The 20,230-nt window shown below is 47.9% G+C and overlaps 1 long non-coding RNA gene and 1 pseudogene across 1 annotated transcript; one reads left to right on the top strand and one right to left on the bottom strand.

Annotated features, from left to right (window-relative positions):
• Window positions 1-1,800: 1,800 nt before the first annotated feature.
• Window positions 1,801-3,636, bottom strand: LOC116095808 (annotated as a pseudogene).
• Window positions 3,637-15,087: 11,451 nt separating this feature from the next.
• LOC116097067 lies at window positions 15,088-18,955 on the top strand. Its single transcript, XR_004121200.1, has 3 exons — window positions 15,088-15,555; window positions 16,815-17,106; window positions 18,261-18,955. It is a non-coding gene; the product is annotated as an uncharacterized LOC116097067 (long non-coding RNA).
• The last annotated feature ends 1,275 nt before the right edge of the window (window positions 18,956-20,230 follow it).

Here is a 20,230-nt window from a genome sequence, read left to right as displayed (position 1 = left end):
GCAGCTGTCTCTTTGGTTGGTGTTCTGTTTTTGACATCCTAGAAGCCGGAAGTGTTTTTTCCATCATTTTAGTTTGTTTGTTTGGAGTTTTGGGGGCGGTGGGAGTGGGGGCTGAGACAGTGTTTCTCTGTATAGCCCTGGCTGTCCTGGAACACACTCTGTAGACCAGGATGGCCTTGAACTCAGAAATCCACCTGCCTCTGCCTCCCAAGTGCTGGGATTAAATGTGGTTGGGTTTTTTTGTTTTGTTTTGTTTTGTTTTTTTGAGACATGGTTTCTCAGTGTAGTCCTGGCTGCCTGGAAATCGCTCTGTAGACCAGACTGGCCTCAAACCCAGGGATCTGCCCGCATCCAGAGTGCTGGAATTCAAGGCCTGTGCCACTACCACCTGCTTTCTTTCTAGTCAAGGTTCCAGGCTCTAAACTGTGAGGGACGAGGTGGCCTCCAGCGACTCTGGTTCCTCTGGCCTCAGGACTTAACCAGTGTGCAACCAATGTACTTCACCATCTGCGTAAACAGGCTTTGAGCCATGGCCTGGCCCATCCCTAGGGAAACCTTAAAAAGAAGGGACTTCTGCCTCCTCCTTGCCTCTCTCCCCCTCCCTACCCACCCCCCCTTTTATGGGAACCATGGTCCCTATGGTCACCTGCCACCCCCTAACTTTCCTCCCAACCCTGCCCCATTAAAGCTCATTGTCCGGAGGGTAACTTTGTTTTGTTTTAAAGATTTATTTATTTATTTTATGTATATGAGTACACTGTAGCTGTACAGAGCCTTCATCTGGTTGTTGGGAATTGAATTTTTAGGACCTTTGCTTGCTTAGTCTCTGCTCGCTCTGGCCCAAAGATTTATTTATTATTAACATAAGTACACAGTAGCTGACTTCAGAGGCACCAGGAGGTCAGACACAACAGAAGGGGGTGTCAGATCTCATTATGGGTGGTTGTGAGCCACCATGTGGTTGCTGGGATTTGAACTCAGGACCTTTGGAAGAGTAGTCAGTGCTCTTACCCGCTGAGCCATCTTGCCAGCCCGTGGAGGGTAAATTTTGTGTCAACTCCTTTGCCTAGCCTCTTTCTCTGCTCTACAATCAGAGTGGCTCTCCCATCTCTCCAGGGAGGAGAAACTTAAATATCTATCAGCTGAGTGATGGGTAGCTAGCTCCAAGTTTACTTTAAAGAATGAGGCCAGGTGGTGGTGGTACACGCCTTTAATCCCAGCACTCTGGAGGTGGAGGCAGGAGGATCTCTGAGTTTGAGGTCAGCTTGGTCTACCAGCTAGGACGACACAGAGAAAACAAACATCTTTAAAAAGACATTTAAAAAGACATCTTTAAAAAGCCATTTCTGGCCACTAGGGTGTTACGAGCCGAGCAGCTGCCAAAGAGACCGGATGAACGATTGGGTCTATCTCTTTTTTTGAAGGTTTTTTTTCCAAGTCTTGATTTTTATTACTTAAAAAAGTTGCATATTGGGGGCTGGCGAGATGGCTCAGCGGGTAAGAGCACTGACTGCTCTTCTGAAGATCACGAGTTCGGATCCCAGCAACCACATGGTGGCTCACAACCACCCATAATGAGATCTGACGCCCTCTTCTGGTGTGTCCGAAGACAGCTACAGTGAATTACACTGGAGCGAGGACGGCCAGCAGAGGTCCTGAGCTCAGTTCCCAGCAGCCACACACATGATAGCTCACAGCCATCTGTACAGCTACAGTGTACTCATACACATAAAATAACTAAGATAATAAATCTTAAAAAAAAAAAAGAAAGAAAAATTAAAAAAAAAGAGTGCAAATCTGTTAAAAAAAAAAAAAGCTGCATATTGATTTTGCTTTCTGACTCTGTGCTTGTGCCTTCAACACTTTCACAACGATTTTCTGCTCCTCAATAAAGAAAGCCCGCTTGATCCTGTCACGGACACACGTGGCACACATGGAGCCACCATAAGGCCCTGCTGACGTGCTTCTTTGTCTTAGACAATCTCCTAAGGACTTTGGGTCTCATGGCATGAACCCTTCGCAGTCTGCCTGGGCACACGCCACGTGTGGATTTAAGGCCTTCCCAACCTTCTTGGTGTAAAGATAAACAATCCTGTTGCCAGGGGTTCGAGACGGCCTAGTTTTGTTAGAGGCTGTGTTGTAGGAAAGCCTACGACGTGTATCCAATGCTGGCTCATCCTGAGTGCCTCGACCATCCTAAGTGCCTCCAAGCACCGTCCCTGGAAGAGGGTTTGGTTTGTTTGTTTTTTTATTTTTTTTTAATCAGCATTTATTAGTTGTATGAACTGTTTTGTCTCGTCATGACATTTTATTTTTCTTTCTTATTTTATTTTTATTATCTATACAGCATTTATGCCTGCAAGATGGAAGAGGGCACGTGATCTTGTTATATATATATGGTTGTGAGCCACCATGTGGTTACTGGGGATTGAACTCAGGACCTCTGGAAGAGCAGCCAGTGCTCTCATCTTCTGAGCCATCTCTCCAGCCCACGTCATGACATTTTCATACATATACATATGCTTCCTGACCATTTTGGCCATATCCACCCTCTCACCCTCTCTTCCCCCTTCCATACTGTTGTTATGCCGAGGAGGTTGAAAGACCCCACTGGCATTTGGTGGGACCTATTGGTGGGTCTGCAAGCAGCGCTGGCTTTTGCCCATCAGCTATGGTTTCCCAGCCCCAGTAAGCACAGTGGTAGGTCTCAACCATCATAGCTTCAGAGTACACCTCCCACAACCAGGCATGCATAACATTTTATTTTTCTCAAGTCCTTTGATGAACTTTTCTTCTGGAAGCCATGCCAGACTCTGGTGTTCAATAACTACCCTACCCACTGCCACGGTCTTAAGAACAGGTTGTCCTACTCCAGGGTATGAGGCTATGATTTTACCTGCCTGTGTTTAACTCATTCACTAATTCCTAGTTGGTAGCACTTTCCCTCCATTTCTTCATGGGAGTTTTGATTTTTCAGCCCAGGCCTGGTCTCTGACTTCAGTGGTAGACTAGGGAAACGAGGTTAGGCCGGAGTCTACAGACCTCGTGCCTGCGTCTCAGGCTGCTCGGTCAGCTAGCCAGTTTCCTCTTGCCTCCATAGTTTCCCCAAAAGGTTTAGGATCTCAATCTTATTTTTTTTTTCTTAAATAGTAACACATTGTCACCAATCAGAATACTTGATAGTAGTTTATTTTTTAAATGTACATTTGGTGTCTGTGCACATGCATGTCTGTGTGAATGTGTCGGATCCTTTGGAATTGAGTCTTACAGATAGTTGTGAGCTGCCATGGGGGGCTGGGAATTGAACTCAGACCTTCTGAGAGAGAGAGAGAGCACCCCATGCTCCTAACTGCGGAGCCATCTCCTCAGCCCCCAATCTTATTTATTTCTGTCCCTTGCTGCTGATTTCTTCATATATGGGTAGAGAGGGTGGCAAATTCATTGTTATGAAACGCTCTTTCCCTGGGCAAGCAAGAGTTCTTCTGGGAGGGCTAGCAACTCCGCCTGTTGAGCAGAAGTCTGCGTCTGACAGTTCGCCATAAGTACCAGGCGGATTGCATCTGTGATGCGTCTATGACAGTTCGCCATAAGTACCAGGCGGATCGCATCTGTGAACAGACTTATGTCCAGGTTCATTAAGGGGACATAGCTGAGTATAAACAGAGCTATAATTGTTTTGTACAATCGTGTGAGGTAGCATCCCTTCATCCCCTTCCAGGAGGAGACTGGCAGGATTTAAAGGGCCTCAGGTGAGACCCTTATGTGGGGTTGATCCAGTAGCAGGGGTTGACAGTGGGTGATTGGGAATTCCAGATCTAGTGATATGTGGATCCTCCAAGGATTCCCTTCATGGCATGAGGAGTTATGACAGATTCTGGCAGAGGGCCAATTTGTTCAAGGCTTTCTTAACCAACAATTCCACAGCCTTGATGATTTTTAAATGGGGGTGATCTTTTGGATTTGTTTTATATACATGAGTTACAGACACACTAGAAGAAAGCACCAAATCCCATTACAAATGGTTGTAAGCCACCGTGTAGTTGCTGGGAATTGAACTCAGGACCCCTGGAAGTGCTCTTAAGTGCTCTTAACTGCTGAGTCATCTCTCCAACCCCCAGGGTCCTTCTGTTTGGTCATTTCCCCAACCCCCTTTTAATTTTTTTTTTTTTTTTTACTTTTATATATGTATAGGGAGAAAGGTTTTTCAGTAGGGTTCTGTGGTAGAAGAGAACCAGGGCAGATTAGGGACAAGGAATGACAGAGATCAGACCACACAATAGCCTCTACGCAAGAGATTTATTGGTGTGATGGTTTGTACAAGCTCAGCTCAGGGAGTGGCACTATTAGAGGGCATGGCCCTGTTGGAGTAGGTGTGTGTCTTAGTTAGGGTTTTACTGCTGTGAGCAGACACCATGACCAAGGCAAGTCTTATAAGGATGACATTTAATTGGAGGTTCAGAGGGTCAGTCCATTATCGTCAAGGCAAGAACATGGCAGCATCCAGGCTGGTATGGTGCAGGAGGAGCTGAGAGTTCTACATCTTCATCTGAAGGCTGCTAGCTGAATAGTGACTTCAGCTAGGATGAGGGTCTTAAAGCCCACACCCACAGTGACACACTCCAATAAGGCCACACCTACTCCAACAGGGCCACACCCTCTAACAGTGCCACTCCCTGGGCTGAGCATATAGAAACCATCACTTTCCACTCCCTGGCTCCCATAGGCTTGTTCAAACTTGGGAGCCACACCTAAACATAGTATAATGCAAAATACATTTAGTCCAGCGTCAATAGTCCCCATAGTCAGTCTCAACAATGTTAAAAGTCCAGAATTCAAGGTCTCTTCTGAGATTCATCCAATCACTTAACTGCAATCCCCAAAGCAAAACAGAAAACCCGCTGGGCAAACTCCAAACTCTGGATCTCCCTGTCTGATTTCAAAGCAACTCCTTTCACAACTGATTTCACATCTCCAACTCCTTTTTCATCTTTGTTGACTGCAACAAACTTCTTTCTCCTGGGCTGGTTCCACTCTCTGTTAGCAGCTTTCCTCAGCAGATAGATCACAGCTCTGGCATCTCAACATCTTGGGGTCTCTATGGCAACTTTAATGTTACAGCTCTTGTTTCAATGTCTGGGATCCTCCAGCTCTGCCCTCTGTAGCACTCTAAGCTCAGGTTGATCCACTCCACTGCTGTTGCAGTTCTTGGTGATCATCTTATGGTACTGGCATCTCCAATACACTGGAGTCTTCCTCTGCAACTAGGCTTCACCAGTAGCCTCTCATAGGCTCTCTTCATGGTGCCAAGCCTCAGCTCCTTTGCATGACCCCTTCAACCGTGGGCCATCAATTGCAACTGAGGCTGCACCTTTACCAATGGCCTTCCATGGCCTCTCACAGGGCCAAGCCTCAGCTGCTCTCCATGATCCCTTCATGCTTCACAACCAGTACCACCTGGGTGACTCTTACACGTTAACAAGTCCAGCTGCAGCACTAGGTCCAACCTTGGCTATCTCTGGAACACAGCGTCTTTGTGCTCTCAGACAACACTTCCCAGAAGATGTCACCTCAGTGATGCTGGGCTCTTCTTAATCACCGCTAATTTTTTAGCTCCAGCTAACCAGCATCAATTGTCCCAGTAATCCCTTCTATTTTTCACTCTAAAGCCGGAGCCACATGGCTGAAGCCGCCAAGTTCTGCTGCTTGCAGGATCTGGACCATGGCCCCCTTGTTCTACTACATCATCACTAGCTTCCTCTTTGCCTCCTTCACTGCCTAAGCTTGGCTGTCCTGGATCTTGCTCTGCAGATTTGACCTTGAATTCAGAGATCTGCATGCCTGTCTCCTGGGATTAAAGGTGTGTACCGCCATGCCTGGATCTAAATTTAGCTGGGTAGGATTTTCTCCCAAAGCCCCACACCCTTATTATCTCCTTGAACACAGGATTCAGCCCCATTTCCCTTCCTGGTGCCCCGTTAGTATTCGAGCCATATATTTGATATTTTTCTTTTCTCACCTTGCTATTCTTGTTTAAAATGCTCTTCGTGAGACTTAACCAGAGAACTAAGTCTATGATGGGCATTTCTGAGTCTTCCTTTGTCAATGCAATTAATCTGAGTCTCTTCACCTTAGCCTCAGGTGGACTTCAGACAAGGGCAAAAACCAGCCACATTCTTCACCAAAATACCACATATTGAAGTTCTTCTCTGTGGAGAGCGGTCGAGCGGGAGAGGCATTCGCCATGACAAGATGGCGCCTACTTCCACTGTAACTCCTGGTAAACAACTGTTTGCGCATGTGTGTAGAGTGAAAAGACGCCCATTCCGGGGTGTCACGTGGGGTGATGAGCAAACAGCCAGTCATGGGCGGACACGCCACGCTGTGGGCAGACACACCGCACTGTGGTGTATATAAGCAGTGCTGATTATTGGCTCCGCCTCTTTTTCCCTCTGGGAGAGGGCAGTAAACGTCGTTGCAGAAGGATCCTAGTGTCCGCATGTCTTCTTGCTGGAGAGAAGACTGCGCGGGCTACACTTCCCCACTGGAACCTCTTGGGTCAGGTCTTCACAGTTCAAATCACCCTCAGCAACAAAGTCTTCCATGTTCCTACTAGGATAGATAGCTCACTCTAGGATAGATAGTTCATTCTAGGATAGATAGCTCATTCTAGGATAGATAGCTCATTAAGCCCCATTTAAAACATTCCATGGCTTTCCAAATCCAAAGTCCCCCAAATCCACATTCTTCCAAACAAAAACATGGTCGAGTCTATCACAGCAATACCCCGGTCCCTTGTACCATCTTCTGTCTTAGTTGGGGTTTTATTGCTGTTAACAGACATCATGACCAAGGACTTTTTTTTTTTTTTTTGGTTTTTCGAGACAGGGTTTCTCTGTGTAGCCCTGGCTGTTCTGGAACTCACTCTGTAGACCAGGCTGGCCTCGAACTCAGAAATATGCCTTCCTCTGCCTCCCAAGTGCTGGGATTAAAGTCGTGCGCCACCACTGCCCAGCTATAAGGATAACATTTGATTGGGGCGGGCATACAGGAGGGTGTAGGATGGACCTCAGATTGGCCTGGGATTGGAGAGATTATGCGGCCTGATCTTTAGGACAAGCCTCAGGGATTGGTGGGGTTTTTTCTTGTAGGGCGGGGCCTGGCCACTCTCCTCCGCCTTAAGGCTGGAAACAGCAGTCCCAGCTGTTTTCAAAGCCTTCTTGGCCTTGTAGGGAAGTCTGGGGGCGAGGTCTGGCCCCTCCCCCCCGCTGGAGCGCCTCAGACAGGGGCTGGGGGTGGCTGTAGGAGAGGACTGGCCACTTCCCAGCCTTGAGGGTTTATATAAAATATATAGCATTTGCAAAGGGAGTCCGGGGTAAGAAAAACCTTCCCTGGCTGCTTAAATTGGCATGAAAAGCCAACGGAGGGAGAAGAGTGACGGCGTGGGCTTTATGAAGGAAGGGTACTCCGCGTGTGATGACAGACAGTGGCCACTGGAGACGATTTAACAGGGGTTGTTGGGGACGCACCCGGTTCCGGAATGCGGGCAGTTTTCCTCACAGATACGCGGCTACTTCTGAGCCTCCGACCGCTTACGCGGCAACCGAGCTGCGTTAGACATCAGTTCTTTCCCTTTCGCGGCTAAAGTTTAGCGCTTCGCGCTCGCACAAGGGCCGGGCCAGTGCCGCCAGCTGGGAATCCGGAGTGCCGCGTCCGGACATTCAGACTTGCCCTACGGTGCCCCTGTAGGGTACCTGCCGCATGTGATCACCTAAAATGCTCGCTCTGGTCAGACTGTGGTTTCTTCCCTGTGGCTAGTTGATATCCTAAACAGATAACCGGTTGTCTACAAATTTGGGCCACTTGGCTGATATTCTAAGTCCCAGCAAGCTGAGGTCAAAGGTGCATTCAAACAGGCTTGCTCACAGCCCGCCGCCGGCAAGCAATGTCATCCCTGGGCTTTGCGTGTGGTCTGTCCGCGGACCGCGCCCTAAGGCATCCGCCTGCGCAGCAGGGCTGTTTGGTGGGTCCAAGTCTACTCACAGATGAAAGGGGAGGGGGTAAAAAGAGGGTGTAAGCCGGGTTCCTGGAAGGAGCTGCTTCACCACGGCTTTACCTAGAATCCCGTCTCATCCTCCCCACCCCCAAGTGTTGGTGGGTAAAGATGACGGACTCAAGCACAGAAGCTGGAGCCTGTGGTTATGCGACAGAGAAGGGTATGGCTCTTCTAATCGTGAAAGCGGAGGAGGAGGAGGAGGAGGAGGAGGAGGAGGAGGAGGAGGAGGAGGAGGAGGAGGAGAGAGCGACTGAGGCCTCTGGCCCTCTGGCCCCGGTCTGCAGCCGAGGCGGCTTGTCTAAGGGGGTCGGGTCCGATGGTGCGTGTGGCTCGGTGCGGCAGCGCGGCTGTTCAGCTCTTCTGAGGAGGAGGAGGAGCGCAGACCAGGGAAGGCTTCACCACCCGACCGAGGCTCACAGAGGGTGTAACGACCTTCTTAAGGTGTCTAGGCTTCCTCTTAATTTTCCAAAAGCACCTCGCTGTACTCTTAACAGCGAGGAAGGTCGGTGGAGCCCTGGGACAGCCAGCCGGCAGCGAAGAGGACCGTTCCAGTCGCGAGAAGGTCGCTGGTGGTAGCTGTCAACATTCAGGGCCCAAGGACTCTTCTTCGGTAAATCATCCCAAGTAGGCCACTATGGCCTCAAAGTCCGGGGGTGGGGGGTGGGAGGGCTCAGCTGTCCTGTTCTCATGGTGGGGAGAAAGTGACAGACGGAGAAATTCACAAAAGCTAAAGACAGATAAGATAAACAAGAAATACAAGAACCCTTGGTTGGTCTGACCTGTAGCTACTGCATGGGCAGCCACACAGATTCTGGTATATCTGACCACCAATTAACAGAACCTAAGGGACCTCAGATTAACAGAATCTCCCTTCGAGAACATGGAGGAAGCCGCCGACCCCGACCCCACCCCGCCCAGGGTCAGAAAGTAGGAGACATGACCTTGCCAACCAAATCATGGTACCCTCCTGAGGGGTGTGGGACAAACCCCGGACATGCCCCTAAATGTTAAAAATAGGGGTACTCTCAACCAAGAGATCTTTTTAAAAATTTATTTATCTATTTATTTATTTTTGAGACAGGGTTTCTCTGTATAGCCCTGGCTGTCCTGGAACTCACTCTGTAGACCAGGCTGCCCTCGAACTCAGAGATATGCCTGCCTCTGCCTCCCAAGTTCTGGGATTAAAGGCGTGCACCACCACTGCCCGGCAAGAGATCTTTTTGAATTTGAGGTTTTTACTGAGCCACACAGACCTGGCCGTGGATATACACCCCTATGACCGACCACAAGTCCAGAGGCAGCCAGAGCTTAAAACCCCAAATTGGGCATTTCCCATTGATGTAGCTGTTGGTAAGCATGGCAGGTTATTAACTTTTTAACAGTAGGGCACAGTTTTGACACCACAGTGTCCGGGAAGCTGGAGGCCTTAGAAAGTTACTTTAAGCTCCTTGTGCCTCAGGGCCAGCCTGACCGTTTTAGCCCAAGGTCAGGGCAAGACTTAGCTAATATGTTTCCCCACTTCACTGCTGGTTCTTGAGATTCTATCGATAATATAAATGTTAAAAACAGTCAAAATTTGCTGGGCCTGGTGGTGCATGCCTTTAATCCCAGCACTCAGGAGGCAGAAGCACGGTGGGGCTCTCTTGTGAGTTCAAGGCTAGGCTAGTCTACATAGTGAGTTCCAGGACAGCCAGTACTGCTACACAGAAAAATCCTGTCTTGGGAAAAAAACAAACCAAACCAAACCAAACCCCCCAACAAGACAAGAAATAAATAAAAAATAAAAATACAAAACAAACAGGCAAAGGCAGTCCAGGGTGGTTACAGGTGGGTGGGAAGCAACCCAGAGGCCTCTCTGGGTTCTGGAAAGTTCTCAAGAGGTCATGGTTGTATTGATTTTAGTCATACATTTTTAAAAACTTATGTTCTATTCTACTATAGCGCCTCAACGAAAGCACGCATATTTGATTGCTAGTCACAGTGTCTAACCAAGCTTGTTGATTCCCCTGCTCACACTGGCATCATTGATACCTGTTCTTCGTCCTTCATCACTTGTAGGCTGGGTTGTCAGGGTTAAATGTTCCTGCTGTGATGGTGGGTGGGTTCCTTGGCGCTGAGCATATCAACACTAACTCCCTAAGCACTCTTTTCAGCCCTCTGCTCCCAAGAACCTCTGAATCTGCCTGGGACCTGCTGTCCTCCCAGGAGGCTCTATCCATAACAGATGAGCACATGGCTCTGCTGGTGGGTGGGCTAGCCTTGGCACACATCCCAAGTCAAAAGCTGATGGTGGCCATCCTCTCTCTGCATAGGTCATGAAGGAAAAAGCAGATTTCTTTATGACTCGGGAGACAACTCTGCTTTACTTAGAAAAGGGGACAGTGTTGACAGGGGTTAGGAACAAGGCACCTGACTTTGTTGGCAGTTAGGGATCAGGGTCCAAGGCAAACGTGGTACCTACATGCCCTGGTGGTATCAGAAGAAATACAGAATAGGGCCGGCATCTAGTTCTCAGGAAAAAAGAAATTATTTGGGGCTTAAAATTATCCTCAGCTTGGACGGAGCATTAATTACTAACCTTGGATGGAGCATTTTAGTTTTTTGAGAGGTCTCATGTTTTTTGAGAGTTCAAGCCTAGGATAGCCTTGAACTTCTGATCTTTCTGCTTCCACCTTCTAAGTCCCCAGATACTGGTTGTACCCTGGGTTTATATTGGTTGTGGGCAGGGTGGTTCCTCTGACACACATTGCTCCACCTCTAGAATTTTAACATGTATTTAGTAGTACTAATGATGTCCCAAATTGATCAACTCTGCCCTTGGATTCTACATAACAAATCTGTTTCAGTTTGCCCTGGCTTCTTTCTCCTCAACTTAATCTGGGATGTGAGTTCCTATTATTCACTGTCAGTCACACAAGGATGTCATTTTACTCTAAGTTGTAGTGGCTGCTTGGCTTAGCCCTGCCACTGGACACCCCGTCCCCCAACTTGTTCGATTCTCTTGGTTTGTTCTGCTGGGTTTCAGTTTGTGTCGGCCAGCTTTCTATCACTGTGGCATATACCTGAGACAAGTCAGCTTATAGAGCCTGGAGGTTGTTTTGTGTTCATAGGCTTGGGTCCATTCATATGGGCCTGAGGTGAGGTAGCTCATTATTGGATGCAGTAGAAAGGGGCAGAAAGCCACTTAACATTCGTGGCTTGGACAAAGGAGGAATACTTGGGTCCCATGACCCCTTTCAGTGACACAGTCACCAGTGACTGGAAGACCTGCTACTCTTCCCATCTCCTGAAACCTGCCCCACCCTCCAACAGCCAATCCGGGGAGCAGGCTGTGACCGCAGGCCCTCCTGGCATTCCAGATCTCAGACAGGAGCAGAGATCCTGTGCTGGGGGTTGGGAACACACACCTGTAATCCCAGTGGGGAGTCAAGAGCTCCTCCCTGCCTCTAAAGACTGTACAAAACAGGTCTGTGAGCCCAGACCTGGGTAGAGGGGCTTGCCTCCAAGATGGACAACCTGAGTCTGATCCTCAGAACTCACATGATGGAAGGAGAGAAGCTGACCTCTGACCTCCATGAATATGCTGTGGCAGTGCACTCCCCACCCTCCAATACACAAAACAAGCGAATAGAAATTGAACAAGAATAAATAAGGACTAGAAAATGCACTGAAGTTGACTAAGTACAAGATTTTCTATTCAAGCACATTTTTCTCAAAACATTGACATCAGTCAGTATCCTGTGCTAGGTCCCCCTGCTAACTGCAGCCTTCGCTCTTTCTTACACTGGAAGCTTTACTGCTCTTATCATTGGCCGGGTGGAGTTTTTAGAAGATGTATCTAGGTGGGGCCTTGTTTTCCTGTATCTTCAGGTCTGGAAAATTTTTATCTTCTATTTATTTTGTGGTGCTGGGGATTGAGCCAGGGCTTCAGTGAATGCTCTGCTATTGCCTTATGTCCCCAGCCCCCTTTCCTATTTATTTACCGATGGATTGCATATATGTAAGGATGGGCGTGTGTGTGTGTCCTGATGCATGTGTAAAAGTCAGAGGACAACTTTTAGGAGCCAGTTCTCACTCCCCATCTCATTTCTGTCACTGTACAGCGGACCACCGGCTGGCTATCTGACTTGTGAACTTCAGGTTCTGCCGCCCACCTCAGCTCAGGAATGCCATGATGCCATCATATCTGTGTGTTCCGGAGACTGAACTCAGGCTATCAGGTTTCTGTGGCAAATGCCTTTTACCTGCTAAGCCATATCCCCACCCATCCCAGCCATGCTCTCATTATTTCCTCTGTGCTGTTCTCCGCCCCTCTCTTCTCAGTCTACCCCTTGGGTTTTTTACATTACACTCTGTTCTTGTTTCATAGATAGGCTGCTGTTTAATCTCTGAGGATTGTTGTTGTTTTAATGTCAGTTTGCTTTGTGAAATGTTTGCTTGAGGGTTAGCTTTGTGGGTTTTAGTTTTTGTTTATGTGTCAGTGTTGGCGATTGAACTGGGGACCTCATGGATGGTTGGCAAGGGCCCATCTCTGGCACAGCTTTTGGGTTTTGAACTTCTCCCCCCTCCCTCCACTTTTGTTTGTTTGTGTTTGGAGATAAGGTTGCACTCCGTAGCCCAGGCTGGCCTTGAACTCAAGCTGATCTTTTCTCAGCCCCTCAAGTCCTGGGGTTATAGGTGGAGTCCTGGGCTTACAGGAGAAGTCCTGGGGTTACAGGGAAAGTCCTGGGGTTACAGGGGAAGTTCCGGGGTTACAGGAGAAGTCCTGGGGTTACAGGTGGAGTCCTGGGGATACAGGTGTGCATTGCCATGTCCAGCTTTTATGCTTTACTCAACATGAATTTTCCTTAAGTGCTTAGTGACTTGTAACTTTGTATACATGCTTGTGTTTGAAAATGTCTGCTTTCCTGTGGATCGGAGTTCCCATTGGATGAATCTGTCAGCCGAGAGAGCAGAACTGTAGAATGCGCAGAGCATGGGTTAGGGGGAAGAAGGGTGAGGGCATACACCCATTGTTAAAACAATTGTTAGAGAGGGGGCAGCGCCTTCTGCTGGGGGAGGGGCTCCTTCTGTCCTCTGTTCACAAATGCAGTATATTCTTCCTCTAAGAACTTGGCTTCCTTCATGACAACATTTTCATTCTTTCTCCTGTTCTTTCCTTCATGCTTATTTGTCCATGAGACCAAAACCGTCCACTTTCTGTCTTTCATGGAGTCCTGATCCATCCCATAGACAAAGACCATTCTGGTGCCCACAGACACCACCGGGCTCCCATCACAGGCTTCTCTTGCTTTCAGATTTCCACATTAGCAGGAGGGCAGGACCCTCTGAGTGCAATCTCCATCATCGCCCATCTCCCCCTTCTGCTTAGGAACCCTGAAAGACAGCTGCTCTAAACCACTCTGAAAACACAATTAGTGCCTAGTTTTGGCTGGGATTCTTGTTTAGGGGGAAAAGATCCTCTAATGTGAGGATTTCTAGCCTCAGAAGGAAGTGAAAATAGATCCTCAGAGGAGCGACTCAGCCAGCCTGGGCCTCCTAGCACAGGTTGATGTATGCACAGCACACAGTTTTATGTGCACCTGAGGGTGTGGTGTTTATGTGTGATTCAGAAAGAATAATATGAGTTTGTGTAGATGGAACTACACATTGGGCATTGGGGCTGGGGACTGAGGTAAGAATGGAATTGTGTGTGCTAGGTGGGCAAGGGCCTCCTTTTGTCTTTAGCAGGGCTGTTCATTGAAAGCACTGTAGACGTTTTTTTTTTTTTTTTTTTGGTCACCAAAGACACCAAATCCTTAACTATACAATTTACGAGAGGAAAAAAAAAATCCCCATGTGTGGTGGCTCACACACCTGTACTCCTGGAGTCTACAGTAGGGGGTTCATGTGTAGTGACACACACACCTGTAATCCTAGAGCCTACAGTAGGGGGTTCATGTGTAGTGACTCACACACCTGTACTCCTGGAGTCTACAGTGGGGGGTTCATGTGTAGTGACACACACATCTGTACTCCTAGAGTCTACAGTGGGGGGTTCATGTGTGGTGACTCACACATCTGTACTCCTGGAGTCTACAGTGGGGGGTTCATGTGTAGTGGCTCACACACCTGTACTCCTGGAGTCTACAGTGGGGGGTTCATGTGTAGACTCACACACCTGTACTCCTGGAGTCTACAGTGAGGGGTTCATGTGTAGACTCACACACCTGTACTCCTGGAGTCTACAGTGGGGGGTTCATGTGTAGTGGCTCACACACCTGTACTCCTGGAGTCTACAGTGGGGGGTTCATGTGTGGTGACTCACACATCTGTACTCCTGGAGTCTACAGTGGGGGGTTCATGTATAGACTCACACACCTGTACTCCTGGAGTCTACAGTGGGGGGGTTCATGTGTGGTGACTCAGACATCTGTACTCCTGGAGTCTACAGTGGGGGGTTCATGTGTAGTGACTCACACACCTATAATCCTGACACTGGGAGTCTGTGGTAGGGGGTTCACCAGCGAGTTTGAGACCAGGATGAATGCAGAGTAAATTTAGGTTATTCTGGGCTACAGTGTGGTCCTGCCTGAAAATAACAACAAATATTACAAGAATAGCAGTTTTCTATAAGCTGGGTATAGTGTTATACATCTTTAATCCCAGCGATCAGAAGGCAAAGGCAGGTGGATGGATTTTGTGAATTCAAGACCAGCCTGGTTTACACAGCGAGTTCTATGACAGCCAGGACTATGCAGAGTTTTTTTGTCTCAAAAAAAAAAAAACTCAAAAAAACAAAAAATAAGTTTCCCACAGACTAGTACTTCAGGTTATAGAGGGAAAAAATCTGTAACGAGCATTTTAGTGGCATAAACTAGTTGAAAATAATGTATGTGAATGTGTATGCACGGGTGTGTGCCGATGTGGAGGTCCAAGGACAACTGACTCTGTGGCGTTAGTTTCTTCCAGGAATCAAACTCAGGTTGCCAGGCTCGCCCATCTTGCCATACCGCCAGCCCTAAATTGGTCTGTTTGAGATCCTTATCAGTCTTGTTGCTAGACAACAAATGGCAATCTACTACTGAAGTCTGGTGGATTTTTGCAAAAAGAACACTCAGATTCATCATCAGCTAAGTTGGGAAGGAAAAAAATGACTTTAAAAACGAAACCCAAACAAATCCCTGCTGTCTTCTTTTCCTTACAGGTTCAGCTGACACTGTCTTTGTGCCCACAGCTCAGCTTTCACGGTACGCTGGCTGGCACTGGCCAGGAGTTGCGCAGGCCCAGGTCCTCATGAGCAGTACCGCTCTCCTCCTCTCAGAGCCCCTGTGCTTCCCTTGAAAGGCTGTCTCTTCGGTCCTGGTGCCACAGCACAGGATCTGGAGCACCCGGTGCTTGGCAGGCAGCAAGTTCCCGACAACTGTGAGCTGTTCACACTGAGACATCTGCCACATGAGCCACCCCTGAGACAATGCCATATTGTATGAAGGAAAGCACACCGCCCTTGGCTTCCTAGCCAGGTCAGTTTCCGACTATTCTCGGGGCACACGGGCAGGTCTGTAGGGAGATGACATAGTGTGGCAGTGCTTTCAGAGAGGAGTGTGATGAAATTGGAATGTGTGTCTGGACTTTGCTGCTCTAGGGGCCTCTGCACAGCAGCCCACCCCACCCCCACCCGGGCCCAGGCCACCTGGGCTCCAGCAAACAGCAGACGTGTAATTAGAGGCCTCTGGGCTGGGCTGAGGCAGTACACAGGCAAGTCTGGTCCTGTGCTGGCCACCGTGGGTGCTCCTGCTACAGAGCTGGGCTCCATTTCTCAGCCGGCTGCAGAAGCTGTCAGCTGGCTGCTGCTCAGCCAAGAACCCTGATCAATGAGGGAGGAGAGACACTGTGTACAAGGACACTAGTTCATCCAAGAACATGAGGCTAGCCAGGAATTCAGAATAACAAAGTACAGCTTCCTGTGCGCTGTGCCCGAGGCGGTGCCATGGCTAGGCCAGAGGAAGGCTTGGTGCAGGCCAGAATGACACGACTCATTCTGCCTTTCACAAGAGGGGAGTGGACAAGTCATGCTGTCCCGGGGGGAAGGCACTGGCTAACCCTCATGATTGTGAAGAAATCCACGGGAGGCGTGTGATTAGATGTTTACAAAGGAATGAAGGTGCTGCCTGGATCTGTGGAGAGAATGCCATGCACATTCCTAAGTAGTTCCATTTAGCGGGAGCAGGAGGGGGAGCAGATACGCGGATCCCTATGGGTAATTGCTACAGGCTTTTGTGCTTGGGGTTCCGGGTGTCTGAACTTACAGGGTGAGAGATGACAGCATTCGAGAGGCACGCTAGCTAAGCCTCCAGCCTGACAGCAGCTCCAAGACAGGTGCCAACTAGTACTTGAAGCACATTCCTTCCCATCCGTTCCCAGCCCCCCACTCCTTACCAAGACCCCACCTGCTGCCATGGGGCGGTGACTTTTGAGTCACAAGGTTGCTCTGATGTAAGCTCAGGTACAGAAAAATACACAAGTGTGTTTGCTGCTTCAGATCCCAAGTAGACATCTCGAAAGCTGAGGGGAGCTTGTTTAAACGTGTGGTAACTGCAGATTCCTTGTGGCTCAAGTACAAGTATCCTGAAGTTGACTCCACACAGGTGAAAAGCAAGCAAGCTCACACCCTCACAATCGGCAGCGATAGGCACGCCTGAACCATGTTTGTGTAGTTACAGGGAGCAAGAGGTGAGGCCAAGTGTTGACCAATTCTGCTGTCTTCCCCTTCACCCCTCAGAGCCCCCAAAGAATGGAATGACTCACACCACAGGGAGCAAAGGCGCCAGAACATTCTGTCAAATGACCTACACTACAAAGAAAACAAGTCCTCAAGTGCATTTTTCGTGTGAAGAAATCTTATGAATATTAGGGCAAGAATGCCTTAAAGCTTTAGAGCTTAATTAAAAATGTACATTTTTGTCTTCTGGCCTTTTCTCACCTCAGGCATGGAACCTCAAGCCTCTGGCTATGCGGAGACTTCGTTAAGTCTTCCCAAGAACACAGACAACTCTGGAGCCAGCCAGCATCAGGTCCATCTTGTCAAGTACCATGAGCACTGCATGTCTTTGCATGACAGCTTTTTAAAAGTTTCATTAGCTTTTTACAAAATGCCTGAAAGAATGGCCAAATCAGTTTCTGGATTTAAGAGTATGACCAAGTATCAGTTTGCAACTAAACAAAATATTATACAAGGATCATGCAGATATCAATTTCCCATTTTGATAATTACCTAAGATATTACACAAGGCTGTGAAGATGGCTCAGCCGATAAGAGCACTGGCTGCTCTTCTAGAGGACCAGAGTTCAGTTCCCAGCACCCATGTGGCAGCTGTCAGAAACCCCACCATCTTTGGGCCTCTAGGGGCACTAGGTACTGCATGAATGCAATACAGATATACACAGGTCAAAACACCCAGACATATAAGTTGGAAAAAAAGAAAAAGAATTCAACTTGCTTGGTGTACTGGCTTGGGGGTAGGTGGGCAAGTGGGCTCCTGGGTGTTTTAGCAGTGTGCCATTAGCATGGTTGCTAAGTACACTTCTTTGGCCAGGAAAAACTATGAAAAGTTCAAGGGAATCCACAGACAGGTAAGGAAATGAAGTTGGAACTCATGCAAGTACCCACAGCTTCGCGTGCCAGGCAATGCTCAGCGCTAGGACAAGGACACAGGAGGTCCCTGCTCACAAGAGCCATGGCCAGCTCTGGGAGGCTGGTGCAGACAGACTGCGTTTATAGTCTGGAGCCTGTCGCTCTCACAACTCTGGAAGCCATGTGTCTCTCTATCCCCTCCTCCTGTCCCTCTGGTGCCAGTTTGGGGCCCTGGCCTGTAGCTTTTAGTGTTTCTGCTAATTTCGCTTCTCTGAAATGTTCCCCATACAACAGCCACTGTCATCTTTCCTAAAACAAATCACATCGTGTTCCTCTCCCACTTAGGATCTCTTGAGTGGCACCCACTGCCCTTTTCCATTGCTCAGCCTACTCGCCTGTGGCCTTCAGTTTCTGGAACATGCCCAGCTGCTTCCTGGCCTCACAGACGTGCCTTGGTCTGCTAACATACCTTCTCAATCACTACCTACCTCCAACTCTGAACATCATTGCCAGAGTTCAGAGGCCCTTCAGTTGCCTGCTGAATACCTGTAAAACACTTCCAAATCCTATCGCTGTAAGCTCTTTCCTTCGCAGATCCAACCTGTGGCAGCTGCTCAACAAGTTCCTGTTACTGAGTGAACTCCCAAGCGAGAGTGACACCCGACACACAGGGCCACCAGCTCTGATACTGCAGCCCAGCAGGCAGCAGTGTGCAGGGCTCTCTGTGATGCCTGGCAGCGGAGATGAAGGTCTCAAGCAAGCAAGCAGTGAAGGCCACAAAGGGCCCAGAGTAATCCAGACTTACTGAAGCTCAAGTCTGTACAGGGACTGTTCCTTCTGCGGCCTGCACAGCCCTGGCCCTCCTCACTGTTTCCATAGAAGCACCAGAACCAAGTTTACTTAATTGTTCCAGGTGAGAGAAAAGGCTTGATTTTACTACACATTTTTTTTTAATCTTTTTGAGACAGGGAGTCATGTGGCCTAAAATCCCAAATACTGTATGTAACCAAAGCTGACCTTGAACTCCTGCTTCTCTAGCCTCTGCCCCCAAGTGCTGGGTTTATGGGCATGTATTACCACGCCCAGTTTATGTGATACTAGGAATCAAATCCAGGGTTTTGTACATGCTAGGCAAGCACTTTTAACAACTGAGCCAAGTCTTCAGCCCCCATACATTTTTATAATACCCAAGTCAAGTTGCTCAAATTGTCATTTAGAAATCTGCAATAAGTTTCAACATGTATTAACCTCAAACATTCTTCTGTCATGCTTTAAAAATATCAATTGCTTGAGACATCTTATAAGAGTTTAGACAAGACACATTTTTAACGGTGTCATAAATAAGTAATATAACTTTATTAAAATGAAAAGACAATATTCAAAATAATGCAACAAAATGAATAAATCCTTTGTCCAATACTGTACACACAGTGCGGAGATCAGTGCATTTTTCTAAAGCATGTTTTAACCTTCATTTAGTTCATACTAAAATAAAGTAAGCTTTAAATAGCTCAAATAATGTCATTCAGCAGTTTAAACTGAACGGCTTGTTGGGACATGGCAGCAGTGTCCCTGTTAGCAAGCACCTTCTCTTTATGCTTATCTATATAAGATAAACAATCAGAGGATGTAAAAACTGAACACAAGCTACGTGTCTCACTGAATCTCAGGGCAGTGAAGCAGCCAGCCGTGAGTTTTCAAAGCAGGAAGATGCTGAAGTGACCTCTGGCATTAAGACGTTCTGTGCTATTGGTCAGAAGTGTTTCACTTAAAAAGCAAACAATCCCCAGGAAATACTGAATAGGAACCAGCAACACAAGACCAGCTTGTGTTGTACTTTATTAAGTCTAAAAACAAAACAACGTGCCATACATCCCCACAGTAATGCTCAATCACATGGCTAATCACTGCACTAGTCTATAAACAGTGATGGCCACACAGCGCAACTCTACTGCATTCTTGAAGGCCTCTTGCTACAACAGGCGGTTTCAGTGGTGGGAAAAGCAGAACAGTATGGAAAAGTTATTCACCAATTCTGTCCATTTCCAAGATCTGAGACATACACAGGTGAGAACACGGTCCAGAGTCCACTGTCCTCTCCTCTCCTCTCCTCTCGACAAAACCCCAGAGAGGCAAGTATTAGGCCATAGAATGATTTCAACAAGATCTTACAGGCCTGGCGAAGAACACACCCTGTCGTGGATGGAGAGGACTGCTGGTGGGGAAGGAAAACAAACTACAGAGCAGGCCTGAGTGCCAGGAATCTAAACTTCACAAATTTATGATCTGATCTAACAATACTGCTTTCTCCCATCTGCTCAATTTTCACACTATCAGGAGCTGTTCCTCCAGCTTGTTTGAACTGTTCTGAATATAGATTACTCTAAGAGTGACTAATTGGTTATCCTGCAGCTATGGTCTATGGTTACACCGCACGTTTATACATAGGTATATAATGTAGTCAAATGTAAAAGTTCCCCATTCTTCCCTCCCCCTAGCACATCTTTAAATCATAGACTTTTTCTCCTATGCTGATAGATCAGGGGCTCCCAGCATAGCAGCAC

The sequence above is a fragment of the Mastomys coucha genome, unplaced genomic scaffold (assembly GCF_008632895.1).
Source record: "Mastomys coucha isolate ucsf_1 unplaced genomic scaffold, UCSF_Mcou_1 pScaffold18, whole genome shotgun sequence".
Lineage (NCBI taxonomy): Eukaryota > Metazoa > Chordata > Mammalia > Rodentia > Muridae > Mastomys > Mastomys coucha.
This window is presented reverse-complemented; position numbering and strand designations above follow the sequence as displayed.